The sequence below is a fragment of the Rhinoderma darwinii genome, chromosome 5 (assembly GCF_050947455.1).
Source record: "Rhinoderma darwinii isolate aRhiDar2 chromosome 5, aRhiDar2.hap1, whole genome shotgun sequence".
NCBI classification, from domain to species: Eukaryota; Metazoa; Chordata; class Amphibia; order Anura; family Rhinodermatidae; genus Rhinoderma; species Rhinoderma darwinii.
Genome location: NC_134691.1, coordinates 233,919,674 through 233,935,249, shown reverse-complemented (window position 1 = coordinate 233,935,249; position 15,576 = coordinate 233,919,674).

Below are 15,576 nucleotides of genomic sequence, written 5' to 3'. Positions count from 1 at the left end.
TGCTCAATGTGGGAGGACCAGTCCTTGGAAAACACTAGGATGTCATCAAGGTACACTACAAGAAATACCCCCAGGTAGTCTCTTAAAATCTTATTTATGAAATTCTGGAAGACCGCGGGAGCATTACACAACCCAAAGGGCATGACGAGGTATTCGAAATGACCTTCGGGCGTGTTAAACGCAGTCTTCCACTCATCCCCCTTTGATGCGGATAAGGTTATAAGCCCCCCCGTAGATCAAACTTAGAGAACCATTGGGCCCCCTGAACCTGATTGAAGAGATCAGGAATCAAAGGAAGGGGATACTGGTTCCTTACAGTGACCTTATTCAAGTTTCGGTAATCAATGCACGGCCTAAGACCACCATCCTTCTTCCCTACGAAGAAGAAGCCAGCACCTACCGGCGAAGTAGAGGGGCGAATGTAACCCTTGGCCAGGCATTCCTGGATATACTCTCTCATGGCTTCACGTTCGGGACAAGAGAGATTAAATATCCTACCCTTAGGGAGCTTAGCTCCTGGTACCAAATCGATTGCGCAATCGTATTCTCTATGAGGAGGTAACGCTTCAGAGGCCTTTTTAGAAAAAACATCAGCGAAGTCCTGAATAAACTCAGGTAGAGTATTCACCTCCTCAGGGAGAGAAATAAAATGAACAGAAAAACATGACGTCATGCATTCATTACCCCATTTGGTAAGATCCCCAGTATTCCAGTTAAACGTGGGATTATGCAACTGCAACAAGGGAAGGCCTAAAACCAAATCGGACGATAATCCCTGCATAACCAGTACAGAGCACTGCTCCAAATGCATGGAGCCAACAAGGAGTTCAAAAACAGGGGTATGCTGCGTAAAATAACCATTAGCAAGAGGAGTGGAGTCGATACTCACTACCGGAACAGGTTTAGGCAAATCAATCAATGGCATAGCTAGAGACATAGCAAATTCCACAGACATAATGTTAGCAGAAGACCCTGAATCCACGAAGGCACTGCCGGTAGCAGACCTACCACCAAAAGAGACCTGAAACGGATGCAAGATCTTATTAGGTTTCATATTTACGGGAAATACCTGTGCGCCCAAGTGACCTCCCCGATGATCACTTAGGTGCGGATGTTCTTCCGGCTGCTTATTCTTACGCCTAGGACAGTTGTTCACTTGATGCTTGTCCTCCCCACAGTAGAAGCAGAGACCATTTTTCCTGCGGAAGTCTCTATTTTGTTGGGGAGACACGGAGGCCCCGAGTTGCATTGGTTCATCCGATTTTTCCGTGGAAGAACGAAGCAACGGAACTTCGGGAGCCATCATGGGGGAGCCAGAGGAGAAGGCACAGAAACGTTCAAGTCGTCGTTCCCTGAGACGTCGGTCAAGTCTTACCGCTAGAGCCATAACCTGATCTAGAGAGTCAGAAGAGGGGTAGCTAATTAACAGGTCCTTCAGGGCGTTCGACAGACCCAATCTAAACTGGCACCTCAAGGCAGGGTCATTCCACCGAGAAGCTACACACCACTTCCTAAAGTCCGAACAGTACTCCTCAACGGGTCTCTTACCCTGACGTAAGGTCACCAGCTGACTCTCGGCAAAGCCAGTCTTGTCAGTCTCGTCATATATGAGCCCGAGAGCAGTAAAAAAAAGGTCAACAGAGGAAAGTTCAGGGGCGTCGGGAGCCAAGGAGAAGGCCCATTCTTGGGGCCCGTCCTGGAGCCGGGACATAATTATACCCACTCGCTGGCTCTCGGAATCTGAGGAGTGGGGCTTTAGACGGAAATAGAGCCTACAACTCTCCCGAAAGGAGAAAAAAGTCTTCCGGTCCCCTGAGAACCGGTCAGGCAACTTGAGGTGGGGTTCAAGAGGTGAGGTGGGGGGCACTACCAGGGTAGCATCTTTCTGGTTGCCGCTCTGAGCCAGGGCTTGGACCTGTAGGGAGAGGCCCTGCATTTGCTGAGCCAAGGTCTCAAGGGGGTCCATAGTTGTGACAGGGACCAGGGTAGAAAAGGTATATTGGCCTGTGATTATGTAATGGCGGGGTAGGGAGACAGACAGGTGAGCCCTAATCTACCCGCCACTCAGTCCCTGCCTACTTGCAACGGCCCGTCCAACTGGGCGACGGTCCCTACGCTCACTAAGTGCAGGACAGACAAACAGACAAGGGTACACAGAAGCTAAGGAAAATGGGGCTGTTGCCCACGGCAACCCCGTGAGCAACAAGTATAGTGAACGAGCCGAGTCAAACCAGGAATGGACGAGGTACAAAACGCCGAGCAGGAGAATAGTGAACGAGCCGAGTCAAACCAGGAGTGGACGAGGTACAAAACGCAGAGCAGGAGAATAGTCAGTCAAGCCAGGGTCATTATGAAGCAGAAGACAAGTAGTAAGTAGCAGCAGCAGAGCGAGGAAACAGACTGAAACAATCACAGGCAAAGGAGGAGCAGGAAGTGAAGGTATAAATAGACAGAGGGCGGGAGCTAGCTCCGTCTGGCCAGGCTGTGATAGGCTCTCCCACTCCTCAGCCTCCCAGGCTGATCGGTGGAAGAAGGGGTCACTCGACCAGACTTAGGAGCAGGTGCAGAGTGAGTATCCACGGGTGTCGACACAGAAGCTGTGTCAGGCAGATCCTTTACACAACATTTATGTGATTTACTTGTAAGATCTTAATTTAGGAGATCTGATGTGATGGCATGGCATGGCATGGCATGGCTTACTCATCCATCTAAGGGAATATTTAAATGTGGTAGGTGCTCACAATGTAAGTATGTCAAAAAGTCCAATGTATTTTTTGATTGCATGAGTAGAATTTTTTTGGGCGCAAAGTTTTTTAAACCATCGTTCCTCTACGGTTGTCTATTTGATTTTATGCACCTGAAAAAAGTTTTATGTAGGGAAAACCATTAGGGAACTGCAATTGCGGATCTCTGAACATATTCGTGATATTAAAAACGGGGATGAGAGGAGTCCGCTAGGTATTCACTTTAGGGAATTCCACAGGCAGTCATGGAGGATCTCTCATTTATGGCTATCTATAAACTACCCAAGAATAATAGGGGTGGCAGTCATGATTTTCAGCTGCTTCAAAAGGCGAGTATGTGGATATATACTCAGAGATCTCCCCACCCATCTGGTCTGAAAAGTGAATTGAAATTACATATGTTTCTTTTGGTGCAGCCTGGGTCCAGAAACTTCGGCACCGATGGTTCTTGGTATGGCAGATGACACAGACGTGGCAGATGACACCAGACGTGGCAGATGATACACACAGAACTCCAACTATAGGCAAAAACAATGCTCAGGCAAGGAGTGGAAGTGCAGAGCCCTTTTTATAGTCCAGGGTGATCTGGGGATAATTGGATAAGTCTTTGCATATGCGTGGAACGGGAACGAGCGCGTGCACACTCTAGAGGTCACTACAGGGCAGGACGGATTTGTGTACTGGCATCTCCGTGAAGGTTTGACGCTGGCAAGAAGCCAGAAGTCTGCGGTCGTGACCGTTGGAAGGTGAGGGACAGCGCCAGTCCACGGCCGTTACATGCTCTTGTAAGGGTTAATTGAATTGATGTTGAAGTAGGCTGTTTATTGGCTGCTTGTATATTTAAAATATTACTCTATACTAATATTGCTATGCAATGCTCTGAAGAAGTCACGTGGTGACAAAATGTGTCAGCGTACGCAGCTTACGCTCTGACATAACACGCCGGGATCCAGTGTGATTGGCTGCGTGCTGACTTGGATGCTCTTTACAACCTATATGCTGCACGTTGATTTGGATGGTGCTTACACTGTATACATTCTGCTATTGGGCTTAAAACAGGTCCCACTATCGGGACAGATGTCTGTGTATTTCTCCTCACTCCTGAGACAATTTCCAAAGGCAGGACCTAATAGACTAACTGACAATTGAAAAATGACACTTACAATACACCTCACTACATACCCAGTGCAGTGTATTGTACAGGGGATCAAAAGATCTGGCCTCCAAGTCCCCAAGTAAGTGTAAAAGAGAAAAGAAAAAAAAAGTTTTAAAAAATGTTTTCGAAAAATAAAGACAAGTTTTAAGTAATAAAAACAAGAATTGCCCTGTTTCCATGATCAAGTCCTTTATAATTGGAAAAAAAACCACACAGAACAAAACGATACATAATAGGTATCGTCGCGTTCGTAACGGCCTGAACTATAAAAATATCATTTTATTTTCACCGCACGGTGAACACCGTAAAAAATAAAAATAAAAAACAATGACAGAATTTATTCTTTTGGTCACATCTTCTCAAAAAATGGAATAAAAAATTATCAAAAAGTCGCTAGTACCTCAAAATAGTACCAATAAAAACTACAGTACGCCACACAAAAAAGCTTTCCCTCAGTTCTATCAACTGAAAATTAAAAAAGTTATGGCTTTCAGAAAATGGCGACACTAAATCTTGTTTTTTTTTTTTAGAAAAAAGTATTTTTATTGTGGAACGCAATGATTCAAAATGAGCCCAGATATTTTGTACAATACTCCAATTTACCACATAGCTGTGTCACATGGTACATAAAGCTGGCCGTGCACATCGTACAGATTGCTCCAAAACCCAAATGGCGGTACTTCCAAGCCTGGCAGTATGCCCAAAAACCAGATTATGACCACATATGGGGTATTACTGTACTCTGGAGAACCCGCTAAACAATTTATGGGGGATGAGCTCCTCGCCTCAGGCGTCGGCCTGCTGTTTGTCTGAGGGGGCCACCCCCTCCTGCACTATAATTGTACCTGCGTCTATAGGACAAAGATACAATTGCATACATAAGCGCTAAACGGCCGGGCACGTACTGTGCCCGGCCATTCAGTGCCTTTCAACGATGCAAGCGGCACGCTGATGTAATCGCGCCGCTTGCGTCATTGAAAGGCGCTGATTGGCAGGGCAGAATGACAGGGCAGTATTTCTCTACTCAGGAGAAGTTGCTTTACAAATCTTTCGGTGCCTTTTCTCCTCTATTTGTTGAGAAAAGGAAAAATATTTTGCTAAAGCTACTGGAGCTACTAAAGATTATTGGAAATAAATCAAATTTTTCATTTTCACTGCCCAATTCTAATAAAATTAAAATGGTCACTACACCTCTAGATTAATTACTTGTGGGTTGTAGTTTCCAAATTGGAGTCTTTTTGGGGGTGATTTCACTGTTTTGGCACCACAAGACCTCTTCTAACCTGACAAGGGGCATTAAATATATTCTAATAAAAAGAAGGACCCAAAATATACAAGGTACACCGTTGCTTCTGAGGCCGGTGTTTGGGTCCGGTAGCACACTAGTGCCACATGTAGGATATTTGTAAAAACTGCAGAATCTGGGCAATAGATATTGAGTTGTGAACTTCTGTTAACACTTGCTGTGTCATAAAAAAAAAATGGTAAAATTTAATTCCTGCAAAAACAAAAGTTTTTAGTAAGTTTCACCTCCAGTTTTCGTTAATTCCTGTAAAATGCCTAAAGGGTTAAGAAACTTTCTAAATGCTGCTTTGAATGAATACAATGAGGGGTGCCATTTTTATACTGGGGTGATTTATGTGGGGGTTCTAATCTATAGGCCGCTCAAAGCCACTTCAGAACTGAACTGGTCCCTAAAAAAATAGGCTTTTGAAATTTCTTTAAAAGAAATCTTTTTTGTGAGAAATTGCTGCTAAAATTATACACTATGTATCCTAGAAAAATAAAAGGATGTTCAAAAAATGATGCCAACATAAAGTAGACAGAAGGGTAATGTTAACTAGTAACTATTTTGTGTGGTATTACTATCTGTCTTACAAGCAGATACATTTAAATTGATAAAAAGTCTATTTTTGAAAAATTTCCTCAAACTTTTGGTGTTTTTCACAAGTAAACACTGAATGTATCTACCAAAGTTTAGCGCTGACTCAACGTACAATGTGTTACGAGAAAACAATCTCAGAATCGATAAATTGAAAAAATAAAAGCAATTCAAAGTTATTACCACTTAAAGTGAGACATAAGATTTGAAAAAATTGGCCTGGTCCATAAGGCCAAAACAGGCTGTGTCCTAAAGGGGTTAATAGCAGCATCGGGAGTAAAAAAAACAGAGCTTGGCCCTAGTTAGGGTATGTTCACACGCCCTATTTACGGATGTAATTCAGGCGTTTTACGCCTCGAATTACGCCCGAAAATACGGCTCTTTTACGCCTACAAACATCTGCCCATTGCTTTCAATGGGTTTTACGGTGTTCTATTCCCACGAGACTTTATTTTACACGCCGATGTAAAAAAGCGGCACGTAAAAAGATGCCCGCGTCAAAAAAATTGCATGTCACTTCTTGGGACGTAATTGACGCTCCGTAAACCCATTGAAGTCAATGGGAGTCTTCCAAAACACTTTGCAGGCATTTTGGCACACATTTGGAGCGTAATTTGAGGTGTTTACGCCTGAAAAAAGGCTTCAAATTACGTCTGAAACTTGGCCGACACTCCCCCAAGGGGTGTTAGCAAAGCAGCCATTTTTTAAGGCCAGTTTATGGTGTTTGTATGGTGTTTTTAAAAAACCACATTGAGCAGCTTCACAATGGCAGACCGAACATATAGGAGGCAGGGGCGTAGCTAGGGGGGGGGGGGCAGGCGGGGCAGGGCCGGTGAACAGAGGGCCGGGTGCTCACACAATCAATGTCGGATAGTGTTGGGCTCGGGCACTGCTGCCCCCTGGTGTTCACAACTACACTTTGCTTAGAGATGCTCCTCTGCAATCATGGGAGTGTGCAGTAAAGAAGTCTGTGATTATTGGCCGTGCCTCGGCTAATCAATGCTAGTCTTATTTTATGCACAGGATCCCAGCTAATCAGTAGAGTCCTACCTGACTACATGTAGAGATCAAGCCTAACATTGATTGGTTGAGCTTTAGCCAATCAGCGCTAGGCTTGCTTTCTGCGCTGCCCAAAGGGCACAGCTTCAGTTTTGCTCCCGAGAAGAAGACTCGTTCCCCTGCCAGGTATTTGACTCACAACTACTGCACAGCACCAGCAGGTTTATCTCTTCAGCAAAGCTGCAACCAGCCTGCTATAGTGTAGGGGGATCAAACAGTATAGGGGGATGGGTGGTGGACACTGGTAATGGTCTGCATCTGCAAGCAGAAAGCAAGTAAATACAGGAATGTGAGTGAAGTGGTGTGTTTAATTGATATTTGTAGTGTGATTAGTGTAGTGTTTACATTGTATGAGTGATACATGCACTTTGTGTGAGATACAGTATGTGTGTCTAATGTATTATGGTGTCTGCGTGTGAGGCATGCATCTAGTGTGTGAGTGGTGTGTGTTTAGTATGTGAGTGGTGTGTATTTAGTGTGTGAGCGGTGTGTATTTAGTGTGTGTGCGGTGTGTATTTAGTGTGTGAGCGGTGTGTGTTTAGTGTGTGCGGGGTGTGTGTTTAGTGTGTGTGTGTGTGTGTAGTAGGTATTTAGTGTGTGAATTGTTTGTGTTTAGTGTGAGTTGTGTGTGTTTAGTGTGAGTTTTGTGTTTAGTGTGAGTTGTGTGTGTTTAGTGTGAGGTGTGTGTGTGTGTGTTTTGGTGTCTGAGTGTGAGGTGTGAGTTATGTGTCTGCGTGTTTAGTGTGTCGTTTGTGTCTAGTGTGTGTGATGTGTGTATTATGGTTCCAGTGTGTGCTGTACTGATTGTGTCCAGTGTGTGAGTAGTGTGTGATATAGTGATGGGGGATCAAACAGTATATGGGTCATGGGTGGTGCACACTGGTAATGGTCTGCATCAGCAAGCAGAACGCAAGTAAATACAGGAATGTGAGTGAAGTGGTGTGTTTGATTGATTTTTGTAGTGTGATAGGTGTAGTGTTTGCAGTGTATATCCTCTGTATGGTGCTATTATAATTAGAGGTGCAGTGTATGACGCTATTATATTTAAGTGTTTGCAGTGTATATCCTCTGTATGGTGCTATTATAATTAGAGGTGCAGTGTATGGCGCTATTATATTTAAGGTCGTAGTGTGTGGTATAATGAGAATTTTATCTTTGTTTATAGGTGTAGAAATGTTGGAAAAGTGAGAAGCTGAAGACATCTGAGCGGCAAACTGCAGAAATGGACTGTGATCGGGAGAAGTCATCATAGAGGTCTGGACCGGATGGAGAAAAAGAATTAGAATCTGAGACGTCACCGGTGAGTCACCTAATGTAAATGTTAATTCTGCCTCTAATCAGTACTGTAGTCACTGTATGATCTGCAGCGAGATGATGGGTGGTATGAATATGATATGATTTTTTTTTAAACAGCAACTCCCAGCATATCCACACCATTGTTTGGGCCATGCTGGGAGCTGGAAACAAATTAGTGCAAACCTATACGGCAGGGGTTGCACTAAATTGAGCTGTATTTGTGCTGGTGCTGTATATATGCACTGAGCACTATTCTGGTGTTGTGTATAGAACTATATTGCTTGTAAAATGTACAAGTGTTTTTATGCTCGAGTTACATAAAAAATTGTGGAAAAGAAATGACACGGCATTGATTGGTAGAGAAAACAAACATGGCGAGGGGGAAGGAGATGTCGGGAAAGAGGTTGGGGGGGGGGGGGCGCCAAACTGAATCTTTGCCCTGGGTGCTGGAGAACCAAGCTACCCCTCTGCAGGAGGATGCATATCGATGTGGATGCCCTAATCTCTGAGGTAAGGAACACATGAAAGCAATAATGTTGTTTGTTTTTGTATATGTTTGTTGTTACTGCTAAAACTTATATTTTCACCCTGCAGACACTATGCAAGTGCAACCATGTGTGTAGCCACTGTTCTTAGTTTAATGTAATGTGTTCCTTAAATGTGCCTGTATTCCTATACATCACCCAAATCTACCTTACCCAATGCAATGTATGTAATGTTAGCAACGCTTCGGAAAAATGCAATTTGTTTGCAATATCTCCAGATGCCATTGTGCACACTCAGACCTCACGGCGTATGTGTACCTGTTATTAACGTTAAACTCTCTATTTGAAAGTCGTGAATGTATATATGTCAAAATTGTTATTGTTGTATCGTGTTTTCGTCTGTGTAGGCACATTTTGTGTAGAATGTTCGCTGCATATTTGTGTCACGTTTATGGTGTGTTTAAGGTTTGTCCCAAATGTTCTCTCTATGTGATAATTAAAATAGTTTAATTGCATTCGTTTGATGTGTGTTTTGAGCAGAGCAATGCGTAAACACGACACAATCCGTCCCTCATTGCATTTCCTTGCACGTACAACCCCCGCGGCCTACATTATGCACTTTACATCATTATCTAACCTTAGTAGGTTTAAAATGTCTTCCAGTGTTTCTGGGATTCTGATTTCCAATAAAAAGATTAGCATGTTTGTGTTTTGTGCCACTCCTAAAAAGAATACCTGTGCAAAATAAAATGCTGTTTCCTTACGCTTGTTGGTTAATATTGATTTGGTATGAAATTTTTGTCTTTCTGTGGTTTTAAGGTGCAGGCCCGGGCCAATCTTTGGGACAAACAGATAGCCGGTTACAGCAACCGCGCCCAAAGAAAGGACTCGTGGGAGAAGATTTGTGTGGCGCTGTACCAGAACCGAGTGAGGCGCCCAAACTAGGAGCAGGGCGAAATTAGTGAGTGTTCCTAATATGTACACATAAGTTCTTAGAATGATGATGTTTAATCGTTTGAAAGGCAAATGCGGTGTATCTGCAAATTAATGCTTTCGTCATGACAGTCTGGAACGCCTCAGAGGAGCAAGTAAATTGGACATTCAAAACACCCGCATCTTAGCAGTGTTTTGTTTCTGCAACAGTTGACTTTCTAACCAAAAACCCAAAATGAAGTAACACTTCCTGAAAGGGATAGTATGACGTTTTGGTCCAGAGTTGATTTTACCACTTTTTCGCAGAAAAAGACCTACAGAACCAATGGAAAAGTGACCGCTTCCAGAGGCACCTGAAAAACGCTGAGATAGTGGGTCCTCTCCCTCACAAGGGTCCCAATGTCCGTACCATCAGCAGCTGCTGTTCCTCCTGCCCAACAGGGCACTCCGCCAGTAAGTTTTTGGCCATTCATTTGTAAAGCACAAAATGTTGTTATGGTGTTAACCAGCTCAATTGTAGGCATACGTTTACACGAATATGTATTGTTCTCATATCTGTCAGGTCTCTGAAAGGCTAAACATTTACGAATGTCAACTTTTACCAACGTAGCACAACTGTATGCCATTTTCTGTTTTCTTCCTGATCGCGCCCTTGGAACTGCGTATACCCAACATGCAGTGGGTGTGTGTGTGTGTGTGTAATCATTTGATATTTGAGATAGCAAACATGCTCATGTCACTCCCTAAATACCATTCTCACGTAGACCTCAGCATTGACGTGATTCTAAACACCAGGTGTTACCCCTGTGGACATTGTACTACAACCCTGCCAGTCTCATGAAGGCGCCGAGGATTTTTCCTTTTTGGAAGCATTCAAACAAATAGTAATTTGGCCAATACATTCGTCATGCCACTTGTCATGCAAGCAAACTAGCATTTGCTGGTCCGTCTCCCCTAGGTGTGTGTTTTTGGATAGTGTTTAATTATTGATTAAGTTGCATATGTTATGTTTGAATTTGTGTTATGGTGGGTGTGCAAAAATGTAATTGCAGAAAGAAACATGTCTGTTGCACTAAAGGATGAAAGTGATCTCCCAAAAAACATCATATTCTCTTTGAACATTCTCAGATCCTCAGGAAATGTTGCAAGAAGTATGGAGGAGTGTCAGGCTGAACAAGAGGAACAGCAGCAGAGGGAGAGGGAGCCCACTCCATCGACCTCTCACCAAGAACCTCTGGAAGCGGAGCCCCACTCACCTGATGACACCGGACCTTCATGGGTGTCCACAGCAGCCCAGGGGGCAGAAGAAACCTCTGCGCCACCTGCTGCCGCCCCTTTGCCAGTGGCCACACCAACCTGTCCGCCACCTTCCACCCGACAGCGATCTCGGAGAACCCTCCGGACAATGGACAGGCAACTGGAAGTTGAGACAAACGCCATGTCCTTTATCAGGTGGGTCCACGGCGATGATGATTTTGATTACTTTGGGTATGCCATTGCATCTCGCTGCCGCACGATGCAACGGCATGTTGGGCAGACTTTTATCAGTTATGTTCACCCGTGGTGGCAGCCTTCGAGATCGCTGTCCCCCTGCCCCCCTTCGAAGAACTCGTTTACAGCCTCCATATGACCACTGGCCTCCCAGATTTCTTAACGCCTCCACCCAGACTGAGACACCCAATCCCCCGCCCTCCCATTCCATTCCCTCCGCTGGATCCCAGTTTCTGGAGCTATGTACCGTTACCCACCCTTCCAATACACGACCAAGTCTTTTCGCCAAAGTTATTCTCAAAATTTCCCACCAACTTATCCCCCACCCTCCAATTATGACTCTCCTCCCCGTTTTACCCAAATGTAGGAGGCAAGTGGTATATGTTTAGTTTGTGTACATATGGCACATAATGTTATTTTAGTTGTTGTAAACAAAAATTTATGTGTTTGATAACCTTGTGATTGTGAGGGGAGTGGGGGGAAATTGTTGCAATGAACAAATAGCAAATAATTTCATGCTCTACACAGTAAAAAAAAATTTCCTTCCAAAACATGTGAGATGTGTTTTCATTTAACACCAAGAAGGGACACACAAATAAACCTAACAAACTAACGTCCAAGGAGCAATTGGCACAACACATATATTTGGATGTCTGAACATATTTACTGCATTAGTGGTCATTTTTTACAAGAACACATCCAAAATGTCATCACTTTGTAAGTAGCATAAGACATGCCAAATAATAACAACATAGTGTATACAAAGGGGGGTAAGGATAAACACTTTTCATCATAGACAATATGTTCGCCAAAACAACTTCGAAACTTTTTTGGCCTACTCCTGGTTGGGCTGCTGAACACTGTGGCTGGAATACTGCCGGGGCACTGCACCTTCGGGACTCATGAAGTAGTCCGTGAAGGCATCTCTCACCTGTACTCCATGGTTGGATGGTCTTCCTAACCGCCCGTTGATGTGGGGGTTATGGAAAGCTCTCTGTCTCCACCTCCACCGCAGCTCGCTCGTGATCCCGAACATAGTTGTGAAGAACACAGGCAGCTTTAATGAACCCATCAACTGTGGACGCATCCAACTGAAGTGCACAGGTAAAGACCCTCCACTTACTCACCATGATCCAAAAAGTGCACTCCACGAAGTGTCGTGCCCGGCTCAGCCTCTCATCTAAGACTCTCCTCTGGGCATCTAGTCTGCTCCGTGGGTATGGGCACAGCAGGTTCGGCATCAGTGGAAAAGCCTCATCCTATAACATCACGAAGGGGACTGGATGCGTGGTACCCGGAAGAGGTTGGATAGGAGGTACAGTTACCTGATCTAGCAGGAATTAACTCCCTAAATTAGATGTTAGTAGCGCCCGGGAGTCACCAGTGCTTCCATATGTGCCGACGTCAATAGCAACAAACTTGTATGAGGCATCAGCCACCGCGATCAGGACCACAGAAAAATACTTCTTGTAGTTGAAGTTTTGTGATCCTGACTGCGGTGGCTGCTGCACACGTACGTGCTTACCGTCGACGGCGCCGTTTTACTATGAGACCTTATTCTGAGCAGCGATTACGCAAATACAATTGACATCCTGCGGCACCCCAGGTAAATTTCTGAGCGTTTTTTCCACTTATCATTTACGCAGCGTGTAGGTGAAATTTGTTCAAATTTCATCCACTCTGCTGCTACTGTATTATTATGGGGATTTTCCGCAACAAAAAATGTTGCAGAAAATCTGCAGTATTTATGCTACGTGTGAACTTACCCTAAAAGCATTGCATTACGAAAAATATTTGCAATGCTAGTATAGCAATCAGGCCATATTCATATTTTCTTTGTAAATGTCTTTCTGCTTTACTTATTAAGCACCTGCATTCAATTTACTTCTAGTTCTTGGACAATAAATTAAATTCAGGAAAAGCTATTGTTTGCGCTCAATATAATGTCAGGTTGACCTCCTCACTCAGGTAAAAATAGAGAACTACAATAATGATAAATGTACTGTTAACAAAAAAAAATTCAGTTCAATACATGCAAATATGTTTTTTTAAACGTTAATTTTCGCAGCAGATTTTAACCTTTGCACTTATGTGTTAAATACTATGTATACTTGAAGTGAACTGTTTTTAAAAAATCAATGTTTTATCTGATTTTGAAAAACTTTTAAATAGATTTTTCTTCATTTTTTTTTATTTTAGAAGAAACAGCTTTTATGTATCCTTTATCTGGTTCCTGCCCGCTGGCTGTGGCTGTGTATTTACGGCCAGCGGTCAGGGTCCACAAGACCCGCGCCATAGACTATTTACGGCGCCGGTTTTAACCAAAATAATTCTATTGTAACATATAAGGTTTAAACAAATTATTTTTAAACTGACTTGGTATTTGAATAGAAAAACTAATTATTTATACATACCTTTTTCTTGAACTGCTGTTTGACCTGCCAATCTGACCCGGTAGTTGTTTCCTTGTTAATTCCTCATCTGTTTTATAAAACAGAGACTGTTTTCCATTGTTAAGCACTCGTACACTACCTGAGGAAGAGATCAGTACGATCTCGAAACTTTTTTGTTGTAATTGTACCTGAATAAAGTCAGTTTTTAGCCTGAATCACCTTCCTTGAATGAAATTAACTTTTTCCAACGAAGGATGCGCCAGAGGGAAATTCCTATTTTTCTATCTATTCCCTATTGCCATTGAAACATCGAGCCTGTCTACAGACCTCGAATTGGATCCCCGGCTGCACCTGAACTATAGCTGTCACTGCTATTAAGGATCTTTTCCTTCATTCCACGCAACTATGGATGTTATGCTCCTAGCATAACTCCATAAGGTGAGCAGAAATTGTTACCTTCAACAGACCTATACCTCCATTGGTTCATGCACTATTGTGCGCTTTGCATTTTTTCTTTTGTATTTCTTATAGGTATTTTGTGGGCGGAGGTCATTCCCAAACCCGCAGTGTGAACCAGAAGGTTCACTGCAAAGCAGCAGATAGCAAACCACTGGAGCCTCTCAAAAACCTTCCTTACTTCGTTTTAAAACCAAAAATTAGAAAATAGAACATTAAAAAAATCTCCTTGAAACAAGGGAGCGGCTAATCAATCAACTTACAGCAAGTATTGACTCTGACACACTTCAATTTGAATCTTGAATTATGACTGATCTATGTAATGATCTAGAGAATCTATGTAAAACTGAGATGCAACATAGCCTGGATGTTATGTTTCTAGAAATATATTTAAAAGAAAAAATTTCCGCGAGGGGTTTGAGGATGCCTTTCTCGTCGACTTTCCAAGAGGATCTCCCCTTTACCATTGAGTGGGAGACTTATATGGAGGATCGCACTAAAGGGATGATTGATAGATTACTCAATAAGAGAAAATCACTGTGTATCCTACTCAGTATTAAAATTGAAATAATCATTATAAAACTGCAATCTTATTCCAAACATCAAGACTTTCAATATATTAACCACAATATTAATAATAGAATTTTCAAACTGGAACATGAATTAATCGAAAAAACAGCCAATAAACTGTCTAGAGATAGAAGAGATTATCAAACAAACCAGATAAGATCCCGGAATAAACAATTTATACACCAATCTGAAGGAAACCCCACACAGGGAAATTTTACACAAAGAGACCCCCGAAAAAATTCTTATAGAATTTAACCTCTGCTACAAAACACCCCACAACAAGGAACTAGTACCCTAACACAAGATCAAAGACTAGAAATTGTGCAATCCCGTAGACTATTTCTTAATAGTAAATATAAAAATAATTTAAAAAAACCTATACAAAACACTTCACAACAGGGAAATAAAAATCAGATACAAGATCAGAGAATTGAGACAGAAAGATCATATAAAATTCTTTCAAAAAGTAAACTTAAGCAAACCTCTTTATACAATGACACTACAGGGGTTCAGCAACCACTAGAGAGTCATTGAAATCATCACCTCCCCACTACACCGAACTCTCCTATAGAGAACCTTTTGGATTTTTCCCTTTTTACCATTCATAATTCACCACCTATTTCTCCTACAGCAAATAACTCGAGCAAAAAATTGGCAAATCCCCCTTTATCAAACTGGGACAAATCACCGGAGTTTGATCAGAGAAATAATTTATTATCTCAACCGTCCCACCCCTCAGTCAATTCTATAAGCACCATTATAGATAATACAAAAGAAGGCTCAAATATGTCAGTTCCATTTTTAACCTCAGTTTTTTCAAACGATAAATTAGATGAATCCACCCCATCTACTTCACAGCAACTCCTTTTTCCAAAGGACAAAAACACACAATCACTAATCCCCATTACACATTTCTTCCATCCAAAAAAAAGAAAAAATGCTTCAGAGGAATTAGGGGAGGCAAAAAGAGGAAAAAAAAACAAAAAACAATAAAAACTATAATACAAACCCCGAATCTAGAATACAGTTCCATATTCAACTTATCAATTCTGAATAGTGCAGAACTAACCCTTTTAAACAAAGGATTATCATTTTGCCCCACTTCTAACAG